General features: G+C 41.4%; 1 protein-coding gene across 2 annotated transcripts in view; it reads right to left on the reverse strand.

Annotated features, from left to right (window-relative positions):
- Positions 1-16,041, reverse strand: part of MAN1C1 (mannosidase alpha class 1C member 1) — a 138,510-nt gene that overhangs the window by 42,443 nt on the left and 80,026 nt on the right. The window lies entirely within an intron of this gene.

The raw sequence follows: 16,041 nt of genomic DNA on the forward strand, positions 1-16,041 counted from the left end.
AGAACAGGAATTGCAATCTGGGTCTTGTAAGTGCTGGGTGGCACCCATCTCTTCATTTCTGCACACACACCCCAATTTGCATCATTTTTGTATTTAAACACACACACATCACTCCCCCAAACACCTTCAGAGGCTGATGGGGAAAAAGATGTGGCCTTTGGGACACAAAACCTGTGCCTGTGTGGTCACCCATCAGCTTCCTCGGGCCCAGAAGAGCCACTGCTGAATAGAACAGATACTTATGGATAGTCTGATCCTGATATAATGGAGCTTCCTTGGTTTCCAGAAATAGTCCAAAGCAGGAGTATAAAGATGGCTGGTGCAATTCTGAGCACCCGCACAAAACTGTAATTCTTGGGCATTTTGCTACTTATATTCCTTTAGCTTCTTAGAACACTATTGTAATAAATTTGTGTCTACACTTTCCCTCCCCTTGGGTACAGCTGATTACTTGAACCAAGGATATAAGACACAATCACCATTTTTAGGACAACAGTACATTTTGCAAGGAACAAAGAGTGGAAAAACAACAGGTTGATGTAAATTTTCTCCCTCTCTTTCTGTAATTTCAATTTATTCGCACGCTGGTTTTATTACGACAATATGTGTTTTTATCTCCTGGAGGTGGCTTCTGATGTGCAGTTCAAGTGAGATACTACATGTTGTAATGATGGAAAGTAAACTACAGATTGTTCTGTGAGCACACCTATATTCAATGTCCTCAATCTGCAGCAGGAGAACCCTCAAGTTTTAGAAGAAAGCAATATTTTCTCCAAGATTGATTATGTGCCACCAAGTCATTGCTGACTCCTAGTTTCATAGATGATTCTATCATTAGAATGATAGAGAAATAAGATTTTCTCTATGATTCTCCAAGAAATCTCTTCTCCAAGAAATGCATGACTAAGAACTGGAAAAACAGAGCTGCTGGGTCTATATTATGAAGATAAATTGGTTTTGCACCAGTTCCTTGACAGAGCTTCTCCCAAAGAAGCTGATAGCTCTGTTATGGAAAAGTCCCAAACTCTTTATTTTCTTGAATAAAAGATACACCTATCTCTCAGATGTTTCAGCTGCCCTTTTCTGTAAGCATCCTTTGGGAAAGGAATAGTTACAGATAATGTGGCATGCCAAATATGGCCATGCCTAGAAATGAGATTTTTCATTGCCTCTTCCCCCACAACCCCTGGGTAGATAGTCAGGACTTTCCCATCAATTTAGCTAGGAAGCCGGAATATTTTTTTCTCCTAAGGTTCATTACTAGTACTTTCCAAGTACTAGTACACTTTTTTTGAAGCCCTTCCATCAACAGAATCCTTTTTGCTCAAAAGTTTCTACAAGTAAACTTCTATTTTGACTAGAATTGGCCAATTAAAAGTTACACAACTTAGCCTGTAATAATAAAATAGGACTGTGGTTATAGACCAGAAATCACATAAAACCACCATTAAATATAATTAACAGAGTAACCTGATCACATCACATACACCCTTATGGCGTAGTATGATATGGTACATATAGCATCTATCCATTTTTATTTTAGGAACATCTTGCCCCCGAGGTGAGATTGGCCCCTACTCTTCTGGCCTTCTGGAAGATTGTTAAGACCTGGCTCTGTCAACTAGCAGGGGGACCCAATGGGGGTTCGCAGTACTGGGGGCGGTTGGTAGCTTGAGGACGCTCTCTCTGTCTTTTAGCTTCGTATACTTTTGTAAAGATTTTTAAATCATTTTTATCACTTTTTACTTGTGAGCTGCCTAGAGTCTCTTATTCAGTGAGATGAGTGGTGTATATATTTAATCAATCCAATCAATCAATCAATCAATTAATGAAATCTGCCCCATGGCAGTGACCTTACAATGGTGCACCCCAACAGCACACAAAAATTTGCACCTATATAAGCGACTTCAGAATTATGATCAGCCAAAATATAATTTATATGAAACACATCATGACAGTCAAGACACATTTTTTACCAGAGAAAGAAGCACCCTTAGTCTCAAATCAGAATAAAATTTATTGTGTAAAAACATACACTCAACAGACTCAATTTCAACTATCGCACTTGGGAGCAGTGACTGTGTTACTGGGATGCTATTAAATCTGCCCTCTAAGATTGCTGAAGGTAATTAAAGGTAGAATCTGCTCTAGAGAAAACCTTTCAGTGTTTAGAGCAGATAAAGGAGAATAAGAGCCTTTGTCCCCCTGAACGGGTGAGGTATTCTCATAATTTGACTTAGCTCATTCTGATGTTGGACATCCTTCACCCCTTGTCTAAAGCCATTCTCAGCCTTGTCTAACCCTAAAAACCACAAAAATTCAGAGGACATTCCACATGAGCTTCTTGTACTATCTGGCCACCATGTTGATCCCATGGAATTAACAAAAGCAGCATGAAGGAGATAAATTATGCCTTAGATCAATGTTTCTCAACCTTGGCAGCTTGAAGATGCGTGGACTTCAACTCCCAGAATTCCCCAGCCAGCCTGGCTGGCTGAGGAATTCTGGAAGTTGAAGTCCACACATGTTCAAGTTGCCAAGGTTGAGAAACACTGCCTTAAGCAAAGAGAATGCACTGTCAAATTCTAGCCTCAACTCTACACAGCCCAACCCTCAACCTCACAATACATTTGGAAGAGAACAGTCCTCTTAGAAGAACCATTATGTAGCTTATTCTATAAGCAACCCAGCACTGGAACAGAACTGCGTGCAGTTGCAAGTCCAGGTCAGATGCTGCAAGGGGCCTGCCTGCTTTTGAACAAAATGACCGTGCAGACTCCGAACTCTTTCCCCACTTGGCTAAGCTGGAAGAGGTTGAATTACCCAAGATATTGGGCAATTTCATATAAGTGCAAGCCGAGAGCCATAACAATGCTTTACTTCGTACGGCCTGCTGCTGGAGCGAGATCCCTAATGAAACAGGGTTGCTCTGGAAAAAGATCAAATGCATAAATCCAGTCAGGTGGAAGCAATGAGGCAGCTCGGAGGAGAATCTTTAAAAGGCTTGGTCAAAAGCACAGCGCTGAAAACACCAGGGAGCTGTAAAGGATGGAAAGTGATTTTGAGACGGCTGGATGGCTGGCCAAGTCAGAATGGCATTTCAGAGTTATTTTATTCTCATTTAATTAACTCAGGATGTATCTCATGAATGCTTTTAGGGATTAGAATCACCACTCCAAACTCTAAAAGGTTTGAAGGAGGAGAGAGGGTCAACCAGGTTCTTTCGATAGCACTATCAGTTCTGCTGTATGAAAGAAAATGACCAATTATCTATCCGTTACCAAATCCCCAAGAACTTCAGGAGGCCAGGAGAAACACACTGTCCCCCAAAAGACTGCCATTTTTTCCTCTCTACCTTGCATACTTTGATGTGCCTTCACAAATACCAGGATTTCTGTCTTTATGCCAACGTGTCACCATCTCAGCAAAGCATTTTGGAGCTCACACTCTATCCCTGGATCCCTTACATGATCCCTGTAGGCACCAATGGGTGGACAGGGAGGGACAAAGACCTCCCTTGCTTCCTGCCAAACACTCTACCTCGCCTGGCTTGAAAAAAAACAAACAATTTCTTTACAAGTCCAGCGGGAGGCTGCTGTGCTAAAAAATACAGCTGTGTTGTCTTGGTTTCTACCTTGGAATGCCCAACTTAGTTGGGAGAAGGTAGGAAGCATGCTGAGAAGCTACATGGGGGAGAAGGAGCATTTTCACCAGTTGGGAAATGGGAAATGGGAACGACTCACCATGGCAGCATTCTGTGAACAGGCAAGCCTTCTTGCATAACATAAGGGAATAATTTTGCATAAGGGAAATTCACTGAGATGGCCACGTTGCTTGTAACATCTCTCTTTTTATGCTCTCTCCTAGTCTCTTTTTAATAATATTGTTGCTTTTCTTATCATGGAATGTTTTTAATTTTTGCTTTTTATGGTTCATTTTTATTGTACGCCACCCAGAGTCACGTCTGTGAGATTGGTGGCTCTATAAACGTGAGGCATAAATAAAATAAATAAAGGGATACCCACAACATGTACTCATATCCAAATGCGCCCACCAGCTCAGAAAGGGTGTAGAGCAGTGTTTCTCAACCTTAGCAACTTTAAGATGTGTGGACTTCAACTCTCAGAATTCTGCAGCCAGCATGCTGGCTGGGGAATTCTGGGAGTTGAAGTCCACACATCTTAAAGTTGCTAAGGTTGAGAAACACTGGTGTAGAGCTAACTCCATTTCAGACTAAGCAAGTAGAAATAAGATCCATGATGCTCCTCTGTTCAACTGACATTAATAGTATTATAAACATGATCTCTTCTCTCATTTCCCAACAATGACTCTGTGACTTTATTACAGAAACAGAAAAACAGAAAATTAATAGAAAGATGTTAGGTGGGTGTTTTGAAGAACCCTGGAGAAGCTGTGTCATCTAAGGAAGGGCAGAGAAAAAAATGTTGGTTGAATGGTGGGTTTGAAGATGTTCTCCATCCACCTCCATCATTTGCTGAAAGAAAAAGATGACCCTTTCTTTCTGCAGAAAGAGGTGTTGTCCTGGAAGGAACAAACTGTCAAACCTAAATGCCAAAGAAAACAACATTCTGAAGGCAAGCTAACCTTAAACTGGCAATTTAAGTTGAAAAAGAAATAATTAAAATCCCAACAACAGCAACAGAATTATGACGAGGCCACTAAGCTTTTTCTTCGATCGTTAGGGGGAGCGAATGGGAGAAATATGTACCACGGAGTGAGTGAGTTAGTTAGCAGTACTCAAAAATCTCTTTGCTCCCTTCTCCTGTCCAACAGCTAGTACTGTGCAGTTCTAATGTTCCATATTCCTTGATTCAGTCTGTCACAGAGAAGAGGAGGCAGGTGTGAGGAGAACAAAAAGGCTGTTTGTTTCACTTCCAGCCCACCCAGAAGCCTTATTGACCATCTCAGCTTGATCTGCTTTCTTCAGTGCAAGGCCCACAAAAGGTCCTGAAGGGACAGCTCTGGAGGCAGAAAACATGGAGTAATTGCGTGCAAGAGACTTATGTTAGAGGGCAAATTAAGGCCTTTTCCATGATAGCTTGCTGTAAGCAAGGTTTACGGGCTTAAAAGGATGGTGAATCTTGACGCAAGCTTCTCAAGCCTGCATCCTGTATGGAGCTCCATAGAGGACCCCTCTGAGAGTCTGCTGAATCCTATGGGCCCCTTCTCAGAAAAAGCTTCTGAAGACAGAAGCAAGTGAACTGGCCCAGAGGTGAGGATGGTGTTAAATAGGGTCAGCCCCAGTACTCCCCAGCACTGATTCCACTCACTGTAGCAGCCATTCTTCCTTTTCTATAAGAGCATGGTGCTCACTCAAGATGTTCTTACTAAAAGAACTAGCACTTTTCTAATAACGGTATATAAAGGGAGCAACCAAAACTGCCTTCTATTCTGAAGGTAGAATCCAGACTGAAATGAATCTAAGATAATGGTTTCTTCCAAAACCAACACAAAGAAGCTTTTCCTAAGTATCTAAATTTTTTTTTGTTCAATCGTGTCTGATTCTCCGAGACTGCCTGGACAAGTCCCTGTAGTTTTCTTGGCAAGGTTTTTCAGAAGTGGTTTGCCATTGACTCCTTCCTAGAGCTAAGAAACAATGACTGGCCCAAGGTCACCCGCGTGGCTTTGTGCCTAAGGTGGGACTAGAACTCAGTCTTCCAGTTCTAGCCTGATGCCTTCACCACCTCTGGTGGAATGTATCTACGAGGAGGAGAGTGATGTGGGAGATCAAGGCTATTGGAAAGGAGGAGGTGCATTCCAGGAGGACGGAGGAGGCAAGAGCCAACACGGTCTGCAGGGGGAGCGTGGGAAGTGAAAGAGGTTCAGGATGGCCACTCCCTAGAATCTCACAGGGTATATCCACTAGTTGCTGTAGTATAGATTTAGTTTGGCAAAATTGTCTATAAGGTGTAAGCTAATGAAGGAACTGGACTGGACTGTGTCATTGCTGTTCTTGGGCTGGACCTGACACCAGTACACCAAATTAGCTCTCAAGTATCTAATACTACATTCTTAAACAAGGTTTGATGGGACCCCAAATTTCACATGGAATATCCTAATACTAAACTTGTGTGAATGTACCATGAACTGAAAATTTGGCACTGAAGTTTAAGGTACGTAGCTAAGATTTTTAAATATGGACCACATTCCTTTGCTGTCCTTGGAATTCTTCTCTTCCCACAAAACAAGTCCAGGCCTGGATCAGTTATTAAGCTGTTTTGGCTTCTTGTTTTTGGTTTGGGGCTCTCTGAGATTAGCCTAGAGAAATACCCATTTGGGCCAACTGCAGTGATAACTGAATGATGAGGATCACAGCACCAAAGGGTCACTTGGAAGATCTGGATATGTTCAGTAGCTCATCTGAACAGTTTGGATCACATCTCGACCTGCAGAGTAAAGGCCACTCACCACTTTTAGTAAGCCTGCCAGGGAATCAGACTGCTAAAGCACCAAGTAATCTTAGGTGCAGGGTAAAAGAAGAGAAATTGCCCCAAGTTTCCATCCTTCAACTCATATTTGTGCTGAATAAGCCAAGCTCATGGCAAGCCCCCTTGCAGTATAGTGAGGACAAGAATGAATCTGGCCCGGATAGATCCTGTAAGACCAACATGATTAAAAGTAATGGATTCAGATGATTTCTGCATTCCAGGTTTTTATCAAGATCTTCTTTCCTGCTGCCTTTGAAGACCCTCACTTCACTTCTCTCCTCCCTACCGGAAAGAAGGCAAAATAAAAATGAAGATTAAGGAACCCAGGATGACTTTGGGAATCAGGACCTGGCCACTTTTATGGATTCTGACTGGCAACGGGTAGAATCCATCTCTTCATCGACTATCCCATCTTCTAAACAGCCAATGCCCTTTCTGCGTGCTAAGCGTGTATTTTTTGTTACACCACAGTTCCTCCTTTAAGGACAGAGTGCCTTCTCTTCCCATCCTCATGTACAACGCAGTGTGGAGGTTATGGACGGCTGCGTAGCGGCTGCTCTCTTTATGAGCTTCTTGCTGAACAGCCAGCCAGCCAGAGGATGATGGTTGCTTTTACCAAACTATACAGCAGTCTATTCCACGGTCAAAAGTGAGCAGCACAAATCATTAAAACGCTATCATACTTAATCTTGTGTATAACAGTGCACTTAAATGTTACCAAGCAGAGTTTGCAAATAGCATTTTTGGGGCAGACTTCAATAATAGAGTTTATAACGGAAAAGTAGGCAAACAAAAAAATAAATCAGAATGATGTAAATGTGAGCCCAAAGATGAAAAACTCTGGTTCCTGCTAGTTTTATATCAAATTGTATTTGTCAGAAGGAAAATCTGGTGCTGAAACCTGGCTGGAAATAAAAAAATTAGGATGCTGTTTCTAGAGGACCTGCCAAACAAAGTTGTTATGCAAGCAGGTGGCCATAACATTGACATTTTAAACGTATAAGTAAATATCAGTAAAATAAGCTTTGTAATTTGCTTTAGTCATCGAAAGATTCCATCCGAGACATTCAGCTCTACCTATGCCTGTCCTATCAATGTGTCAGAAGACAGGGGAAAGGACCTGGAGCAAAAATATTCCTTCTCTGTGGCAATGTTGCCTGGGTAGGAGTCAAAAAACTTGGGATCTGCCTTGCTGCTTCATTAAATTATAACTCCAGTAAAGCAGGCACCCAGTTTTATGACCTCAATAACAGCAGCAAAGTTTGTGGCAAACCTTGAGGCCAAGATGATGTGTTCTCTCTGCTGAGCTAAAATAAAACAAAGCCCTTTCTCCAAAGTCCCACCCATTCCACAATAAGAGTAATGGCAAAGCTGGTCCCTATTTCATTCACCTCTCTGATGTATGACAGAAATAGTGCCTTACCAGAATTTGAAACTGCCTCCTTTCGGAAAGATTTGTTGAGCCCATCTCTGCTCTTTCCAGCAATACAGTACTATTTCCACAGGCTCACCATAGTGATGTACTGAGGCTGCTTTTCCTCTGACCTTGTGCTTTGTGGTTTTGTTAAACTTTATCGATGACGGGTTCCCTTCACGAGAATTAAACATGCCAGAATCCCATCGAAAATCACTGGGACCTGTCCATCAGGATTACATTCTCTGGACGCAGACTGACAGCAAGTAATCAAGTACGGACCTAAGAGCTAGAAAATGCCAATTTTTAATCCTGATAGATACTTCCCTTTAATTTAGACTAAGTTCAGCATTGCACGGATTAACCACCAGACTTGGGGCCAATCGCTCATTCACTGGGGACAAACAACAGGACAGGAGTGCACCTTTCTTGTGGCACTACATCTTACTGTCAAATCCTGGCATCTTTTTATGTCACTGTGTTTTATGTTTTAAAACATGTATAGTCCCCATTCAATTTTGCAAAGACCATTCATATGGCAGTTTCTAGAGGGGCCTGGTGGTGTGCTTAGCATGTTGGGCTAGGATCTAGAGAGACTCAAATCCCCATACGTGCTCAGTCATGAAGCTCAATGGGAAATTTACACCCTCATTCTTTCCGACGGAATTTATCTTGGGCAGTTGTTATGAGGATAAATCAGAGGAACCATATATACCACCCTGAGTGCCTTGAGGAAAGGTGGGATAAAAATGCAATTAATAAATAACCTAGACACCCAAAGGAAATAATGCTACTCTTTCCTGAATTGGGAAAAACACTCTTATTTTCACATTCTACTGGAACGGGTTTCACACGTTCTTTAAAACGGATATTTTCAGAGGCACTTCCAGATGTACTGGACTACAACTCCCCTATTTCCAGCATGGCTCTGATGGATGTTGTAGTCTAGTATGTTTAGTGGTACAGCAGGCTAGGGAAGTTGCTTTGGAAAATTTGGCCATGCTGAAATGGCCTAAGGCTAATATTTTCTTGGATCCTTTACTGTTGACACACTACAAGGTGGACTGTTAGCTTGCATGGACTTATCTGCAATTTCTATACAGTAGAGACATAGGTAAGGCATTGGGCTTGATGGTGTCCTTATATTACACCAGAAACTTTAAAAAATATGGCCTGCTTTTTTGAAGCATAAAATAATTCACATGCTTGAACCTTTAAAAGAATTAATAAACACTGAAACTGCGCTAGCTTTAGGATGAGAAAGGAGTGGGAAAAGGACATGCAGAATTATTGAAAAGAAAAAAAAATAGCCCAGGATACGGCCAATTAATTTCTGCAAGTTTCAATCACCCACTCCCAAAAGCTAAGCAAACTTTACAGAATTTAATACCCATCACATACATCCCCAATGATAAAATTGTTAGGACAAAAATTCCATAATTCTCCCCTTACATTTTACAATTGTGGTGTTTCCTTTACCCCCCCCCCCCCCGCAAAATCCATCATATGTCAGTCATGAGATGATCAATCCTGTGGATACCACAAGAAATTTGCAGTTCCAGCTATGGAGGGAAAAGGGAATAGCCTTGAAGGACAGGAGAAAGAGTTGCTACCAAGATAATAGTGAGATAAGAGGGGCTTGAGCCTGAGCCAAGGAAGTAATGTGAAAAAACATCTCACACAAGCCCTTCCCTAGTTCACATGAGGGAGGGGAAGCACATTCAGAGTGGCAAGATTCTGTTACTATAGCTTTACAATATGGCATTGCTTTCTTAGTCTGGTGTACCTTGTAGGACTGATACCAGCCATTGTATGTGATATTTTATTAGAACAGTTTCATTTCATTTCCTTGCTTCATTATCGCCTATGATTGAGAGCTGGTTTGGTGTAGCGGTAAAGGCATCAGGCTAGAAACTGGGAGAGCATGATTACTAGTCCCGCCTTAGGCACAAAGCCGGCTGGATGACCTTGGGCCAGTCACTCTCTCTCGGCATTAGGAAGTAGGCAATGGCAAACCAACCACTTCTGAAACCTTGCCAAGAAAACTGCAACGACTTGTGTGGGCAGTTGCCAAGAGTTAAGACTGACTCGAAGGCTTAAAAAAAAGTGCCTACGACTGGAAAAAAACGACACAGAAGAATAGCACAGAAATGCTGCTTTTGTTACAGGAAATGTGAAGTGCACTCTGTCTGACTAGTACTCTGTCACCAGATATGAGAAAGTGAGGGATAGTTTTTGAGCACATTCATAAATGAAATAAATGCCATTTATAACCGCTCTTTCAAAAAACAGGTTGAGACAAGACACTAAACTGTGCTTGTGGATCATTTTTTCCCCTTCATATTGTGTTGATGATCAAAGTCCATATTTGGGAAGATCACCCTGAAGGATTTGGAGTGATGGGAAACAAAACCAGTTAAAAAAAAAAAAAGTGTATGAAGTCTCTCCCATCCCATGAAAACCTCAGCAACCACAGTAATACCTCCTCCTCCAACCTTCCAAACCAGAATTAAAATTCAGAGCTAGCGTTTACAATTCAAGGCTTCTCAGATGCCAGAGACACCCAGAGAGGTCTGTCCTGCAATGGCAGAGAAATAAACCCAAGGGTAGACAACCACGCAAAGTCTTCGCCAACCCCGGTGGCACAACTCTCCCTTTCCCTCTGAACCCGCAGCACACAGATGCCGGGAGGCAACCTCAGACCTTCCAGAGCTGTCACCTTTCAGCTTTGCAATGGTAGGAATGAAACAGACTTCTAGGAAGATTTTCAGAAGTGGGTGAGAGTTCCAGGGCCTGGGGCAGAGAAGGCAAATCTGTCTCTAGGAGCAAAAAATAAAAAATAAATCCTTGCTCCATGTTTTTCCCCCCTCTCCCTCTGCAAATTTCCCTTTCCTTACTCAAAGGAAGGAAGAGTACAGCCAAATGATTGCCAAGAGAAGAAGTGCATTCTTCAATTACATTGCTCTTCCTCTGGGTGCTGAAATAGAAACGCAGCGGCTAATGAGAAAAACCAAAGAGTTGATATGGTGAATTCCCATCCATCATGGAGAAACCTCCTTCTGTCTGTTTCCAGCTGACTTTCTGGCAGCAAACTGAGACCATTTTGTTTCCACCAGCTTTGGAAGGTGGGCAGAAAAGTGGTGCTAACCCTTCTGGCTGCCTCTTTCGCAGGTTAAAAAAGATGTTTGATATTTGAAGATCAACACTCAATATTTTATAATAAAAATGTTCTAGCCTTTCTTGTGTAAGCTGCATTTGGTGTCTTTGGAGCAGATGCTACTAGACATCTAAAATGCAACGAGTCCATGCTGATGACTTCTTTGTTTGACTTCAAGGATTACTTCCTGAAGACACGACTGTGTATATTTGCTATCTGGGTAGAGGTAAATGATGTCTCTGTGATTCAGAATTGTACTTCTGCTGCCTACGGTGAGTCACTGCAATGCCTTCGTTATATTAAAACTGGGCAGAGAATACTGAATCCTACCATAAGATGTTAGCTTTTTGAATGACAAATTCAACACAGCGGCTTTGAGAGAAAAAATTATTTTGTTTTGATTCAGGCAAAAAAAAAGTTCTACTTAGAGTAAGTGGTGGTTCTCAATTTTTGATCTCTAAATGTTTGGGGTTATGACTCCGACTAGGCTTATCCATTAGCCATGCTGACTGAGGATGATAGGAGGTATAGTCCAACTTCATGGAACAGGGTCAGCTTATATGTGGGGCTGCCTGTCTCCAGAGGTCTGACAGGGTGGGTTTCCTCTGGTTCCCCTTCATTAAGCAATATCATCTATGGGATCTAGGAAATGTGCCACCTTTTCTGTTGCTGAGCCTGCCCTGGGGAACAGCAACCCCCTGTGATTCGAATGGCTCCAAACCTTGATGGCCTTCCATGAAGCATTAAAAACTTGGCTTTTTCCACAGGCATTGGGTCAAGAAGTTAAATGAACCTGTTTTTTAGGGATATCAATCACTAAGAGACAGTATGTGACCAGAAGGCAGTACATGATTGGAAGGAAGCTGGACTGTATATATCATCCTGATAGATTCCATAGATTCCTTCCTGCAACAGCATTGAGCATCAGGACCTTGACAGCTCCTAAAATTAATGCATGAATACAGGTATCTAAAGTGTGGTGGTCCATGAGTTCAGTTCCTGGTAGAAGGTTTTGAGCCCCAGAGAAAGATCTGTCTACATACATCTGACAAGCCCCAATATAGGACAAAACTGGTTATGTAGTCTCTCCTGGTGGTCAATATAAGTAAAAACATCCCACAGGATATATACTGCAAAAAAGGAGAAACAGTTTTTACACAGCTTAAGCCATGTAAAACCTTGTGCATAGGAACATGACATAAGGTAACATCTACATCTCTTTGCTCTGAGCGTTTAAGGGAAGGTGGACTGTATATATTTCGACAGAATGTTGTTTATGGAGTTGTGGATGGGAATATGTCAGCTGCTGTAGGCCTGATGTGTTTGGGGTTTTTAAAAATGTTTTTATTGCTAATTTTAATGGGTTGTTCACCGCCCAGATTGGGCAACCGTATAAATTGAATAAAACAAACAAACAAAGGCAACACTGAGAAGATGGACATACTCATATTTCATGCCAGACTTCCCCAACCTAGGAAGTTCTAAAACTGATCAGTGGAGCTTGTTTATAAGTACAGGTATTCCCCGGGTTAAGAACGCCCGGTTTTAAGGACAACCCATAGTTAAGAAAGGAGCCCACAGTAGCAAAATTCGAGTTAAATACACAATGATTTGAATTAAATACACAATGGTTTGATCTCATTGCACAATGCTACTTATGCCAGTGTTTCTCAACCTCGGCAACTTGAAGAGGTGTGGACTTCAACTCCCAGAATTCTGGGAGTTGAAGTCCATATGTCTTCAAGTTGCCATGGTTGAGAAACAGTGACTTATACAGTATTGTACAATAATGCTGTTCTGGCTTACATACAAATTTAACTTAAGGACAGATGTTGGGAATGGAGCTCATTCTTAAACAGGGGACTACCTGTAGATAGATAGATAGATAGATAGATAGATAGATAGATAGATAGATAGATAGATAGATAGATAGATATGGGACTGTATTCTCCCTGTATCTAGGCAATGTTTGTTTCTCACTTGTTCCAACTAGGATCCGATCATAATAGCCTTCTAATTTAATCTTCTAATTTAGAAATTGTAATGTTTAGTTTGTGGGTTAACAGCATGGGTCAGTTGATCCTCTTACCATAGAAAAATGTGTTGCTTAGCAAAAAGGGGCTTGATATAAAAGAAAACAGGTTATTTTACATAATCTGCACATTATAAGCTAGCACCATGACTTGTTAAATACCTACATTTGCCTTTGGCAAATGCATTTCTTATGATCAAACTGTCCAGGTCTTGGGCACTAGTTATTCCTAAAAGAGGTTTTAGATACAGGTTGCTTGTGACAGAGTCAAGATGTAACAGGATGGAGAGCCTGGGTCTGGCTTGTAAGCAGAATGTTTTACAATGGGTAGTATCTTCAAGGGGACTGCTATGAATTCTACTATCTAGGACAGCTCAAGGCCAAATAGAAATAAAGCTAACTTGGAAATAATTATTCTTAACATTTTAATTTAAAAAAATCTAGATGTTTATTTCAGAAATGGAGAAGATGATGATAATGACACAAAATGGAAAGGGGGGTGGAAGGGAAGAGCCCTTTTCTTTTCTGCAAATCACTTAACAGGTAATTCAGTGTTGCTTTTACAAAGTGCTTTTATATTCCTTGCCCTCTTTGGCTATCTCCAAATTAGCACATTTTTTAAAAACACCAGACTTGCCACTTTATTTTTCTTAGAAGAAAAACCAATAACGATGTTCTATTTCATACTTCACGGAGGAGGAGGAGGAGGAGGAACAGAAACAATCCAGAGCTTTAACAAAATATCTCCATACAGCTAGGTATAAGATGTCTCCATCTGTTTTACCTTCTCAACAGCTCATCCTTCGGAATTTATAGGCAAAGCTAATTAATCATAGTTCTACCTACATGGTCCAGCAGAAACAGCCTACTGTAGTAGACGTACGCTATGAGAGAGGCTGGGTTTTGGATTCTCTGGACATGTCCAGGATCCACAAATTGGAGACTGACACGTTTCTAAGCCAAACACTGGATGACTTCTTTAGTTGACAAACTGAGAAAGGTTCTATCTCATCCAACTTCATCCATCTCATCACCTCTCAAAATCTCCTGCCATGTGTCCATCAGAACGGTATATACAGTCCATCTTCCTTTAAGATCTCCAATGAATGTTATATTATATCATGTCCTTGTGAACAGGATTTTACATAAGTTCCACCCCTCTGGGTGTGTGTGCGTGTAATTGTCTATTTTTACACAGTTTATATCTTGTGTGATGTTTCACTTACATTGACCACCAGGAGGTGGTACATAACTGGTTTAATCCTTATTGGGACTTGCCAGATGGAACTCATCAGACTTTTTTTTCCAGATTGTTTTTATCCTGTCTTTATTTTTTTTTATAAATAACTCAAGGTGGTAAACATACCTAATATTCCTTCCTCCTCCTATTTTCCCCACAACAACCACCCTGTGAGGTGAGTTGGGGTGAGAGAGAGGGACTGGCCCAAAGTTACCCAGCCGGCTTTCATGCCTGAGGTGGAACTAGAACTCAGAGTCTTCTAGCTGGTGCCTTAACCAGACCAAGCATGCTGTAGAGATGAAACTGATCATGTACTAATAGAGGAGAATATGTATATTCCAAATCCAAAAATCCAAATCCAAAAATGCAAAGAGAATTCTTGGAAGCTTGGCATTCAGACAAGGCAGCAATTAACAGACACATAGAGATAAACAGCATCCACACACTCTTCAAAAGAGACAAAAGACCAGAAGATCGCCTCACCAGCAATCATCACCCAGATAAGCAAAGGTTACCACCAGGCACACAATCCAGCAGTGAACATACACTAATCCAGGAACTACCAGAGGAGCAAAACAAACCCCCCACCCCCACCAGCACTGGCAAGGCAGGCCATAGTATATAAATAGAGAGCAAACCCCAACCCATTTTACACTGAAGCTGTTACCTAGCTGCTTAATGAAACGTTTGCAGGAAAAGAACCAAGCTCAGAGAACCCCAAGGACTCCACTGATCATGTACTGCCTCCTGAGGGTCAATATCATTGCCAGATGTCCAAGATACTAGTTGTCGCACTGTTCAAACTATTTTATTTAAATATTTACCAATATGTATATGGCTAAATAGATAAGAGAGGCAGGTCCAACATCCCATCACAGATTGAACAAGAACATCATATTACCTGGAATGATGAATACAACTGAGAAAAGTGAAAAACTCCCATACGTGCGTCCAACTGAGGAAAAGAACATCCAAATTTCAGATGCCTTTTTAAAATGAGAAACTTAAGAATATTAGACCGGGGGGGGACCTTCTAAAATCATACATACTTATGGTGTATAAATGCAAGAAAGTCAACACAGTAAAAAGCTACAATTAAAAACAATCAAAAACAAATCCAAACTAGGGGATTAAAAAGAATGAAACGGTGTCGTATCATGATTCCATTATTTCAATCCACAGCGTAATCACACTTGGAATATTATGCATTGTTCTGGTTACTTCATCTTGAAAAGAATAACGTATGTCTGGAGCAAACGCAGAAATGAAGAGGCTGCAGCAACTCCGCTATGAGGAAAGGGCTGCTACGCCTGGATCTTTTCAGCCTGGAAACAAAGGAGGAAAGGGAGGTGATGGGAGAGGCTCGTCCAAGGATAGGTGTGGGAAAAAATGGCTACGAAAAAGTTTACCTCCTGCTGATGTAATTCTAGAACCTGGGGTCATCCAACAACACCGAACAGGGAAGCATTCTCATGTCATAATTCCTAATTCAATAACCTCATTTTGTAACCCAGGGGAAATAAGGGAAGAGAGCCAGACTGGATTCAGTCCCTATATCCTTAGTTCCTGCTCTTGATTCTCAGTGACCCAATGCAAGGAAAGCAGAGCTCTTGTCTCTCTGATGGCTGAACCGAAGAGAGCATTGCATGAGATTAATCTTGTCAATAAAGGAGAAACCTGTAGCTGACAGAACACTCTTCTGCAAACAAGTCTTAACAAGGTAAAGGAAAACAGATTCATCACCCTTTT

The sequence above is a fragment of the Python bivittatus genome, unplaced genomic scaffold (assembly GCF_059951505.1).
Source record: "Python bivittatus isolate LINGU-HERP-01145 unplaced genomic scaffold, Pbiv_v1 ctg000250_np1212, whole genome shotgun sequence".
In the NCBI taxonomy this organism is placed as follows: domain Eukaryota; kingdom Metazoa; phylum Chordata; class Lepidosauria; order Squamata; family Pythonidae; genus Python; species Python bivittatus.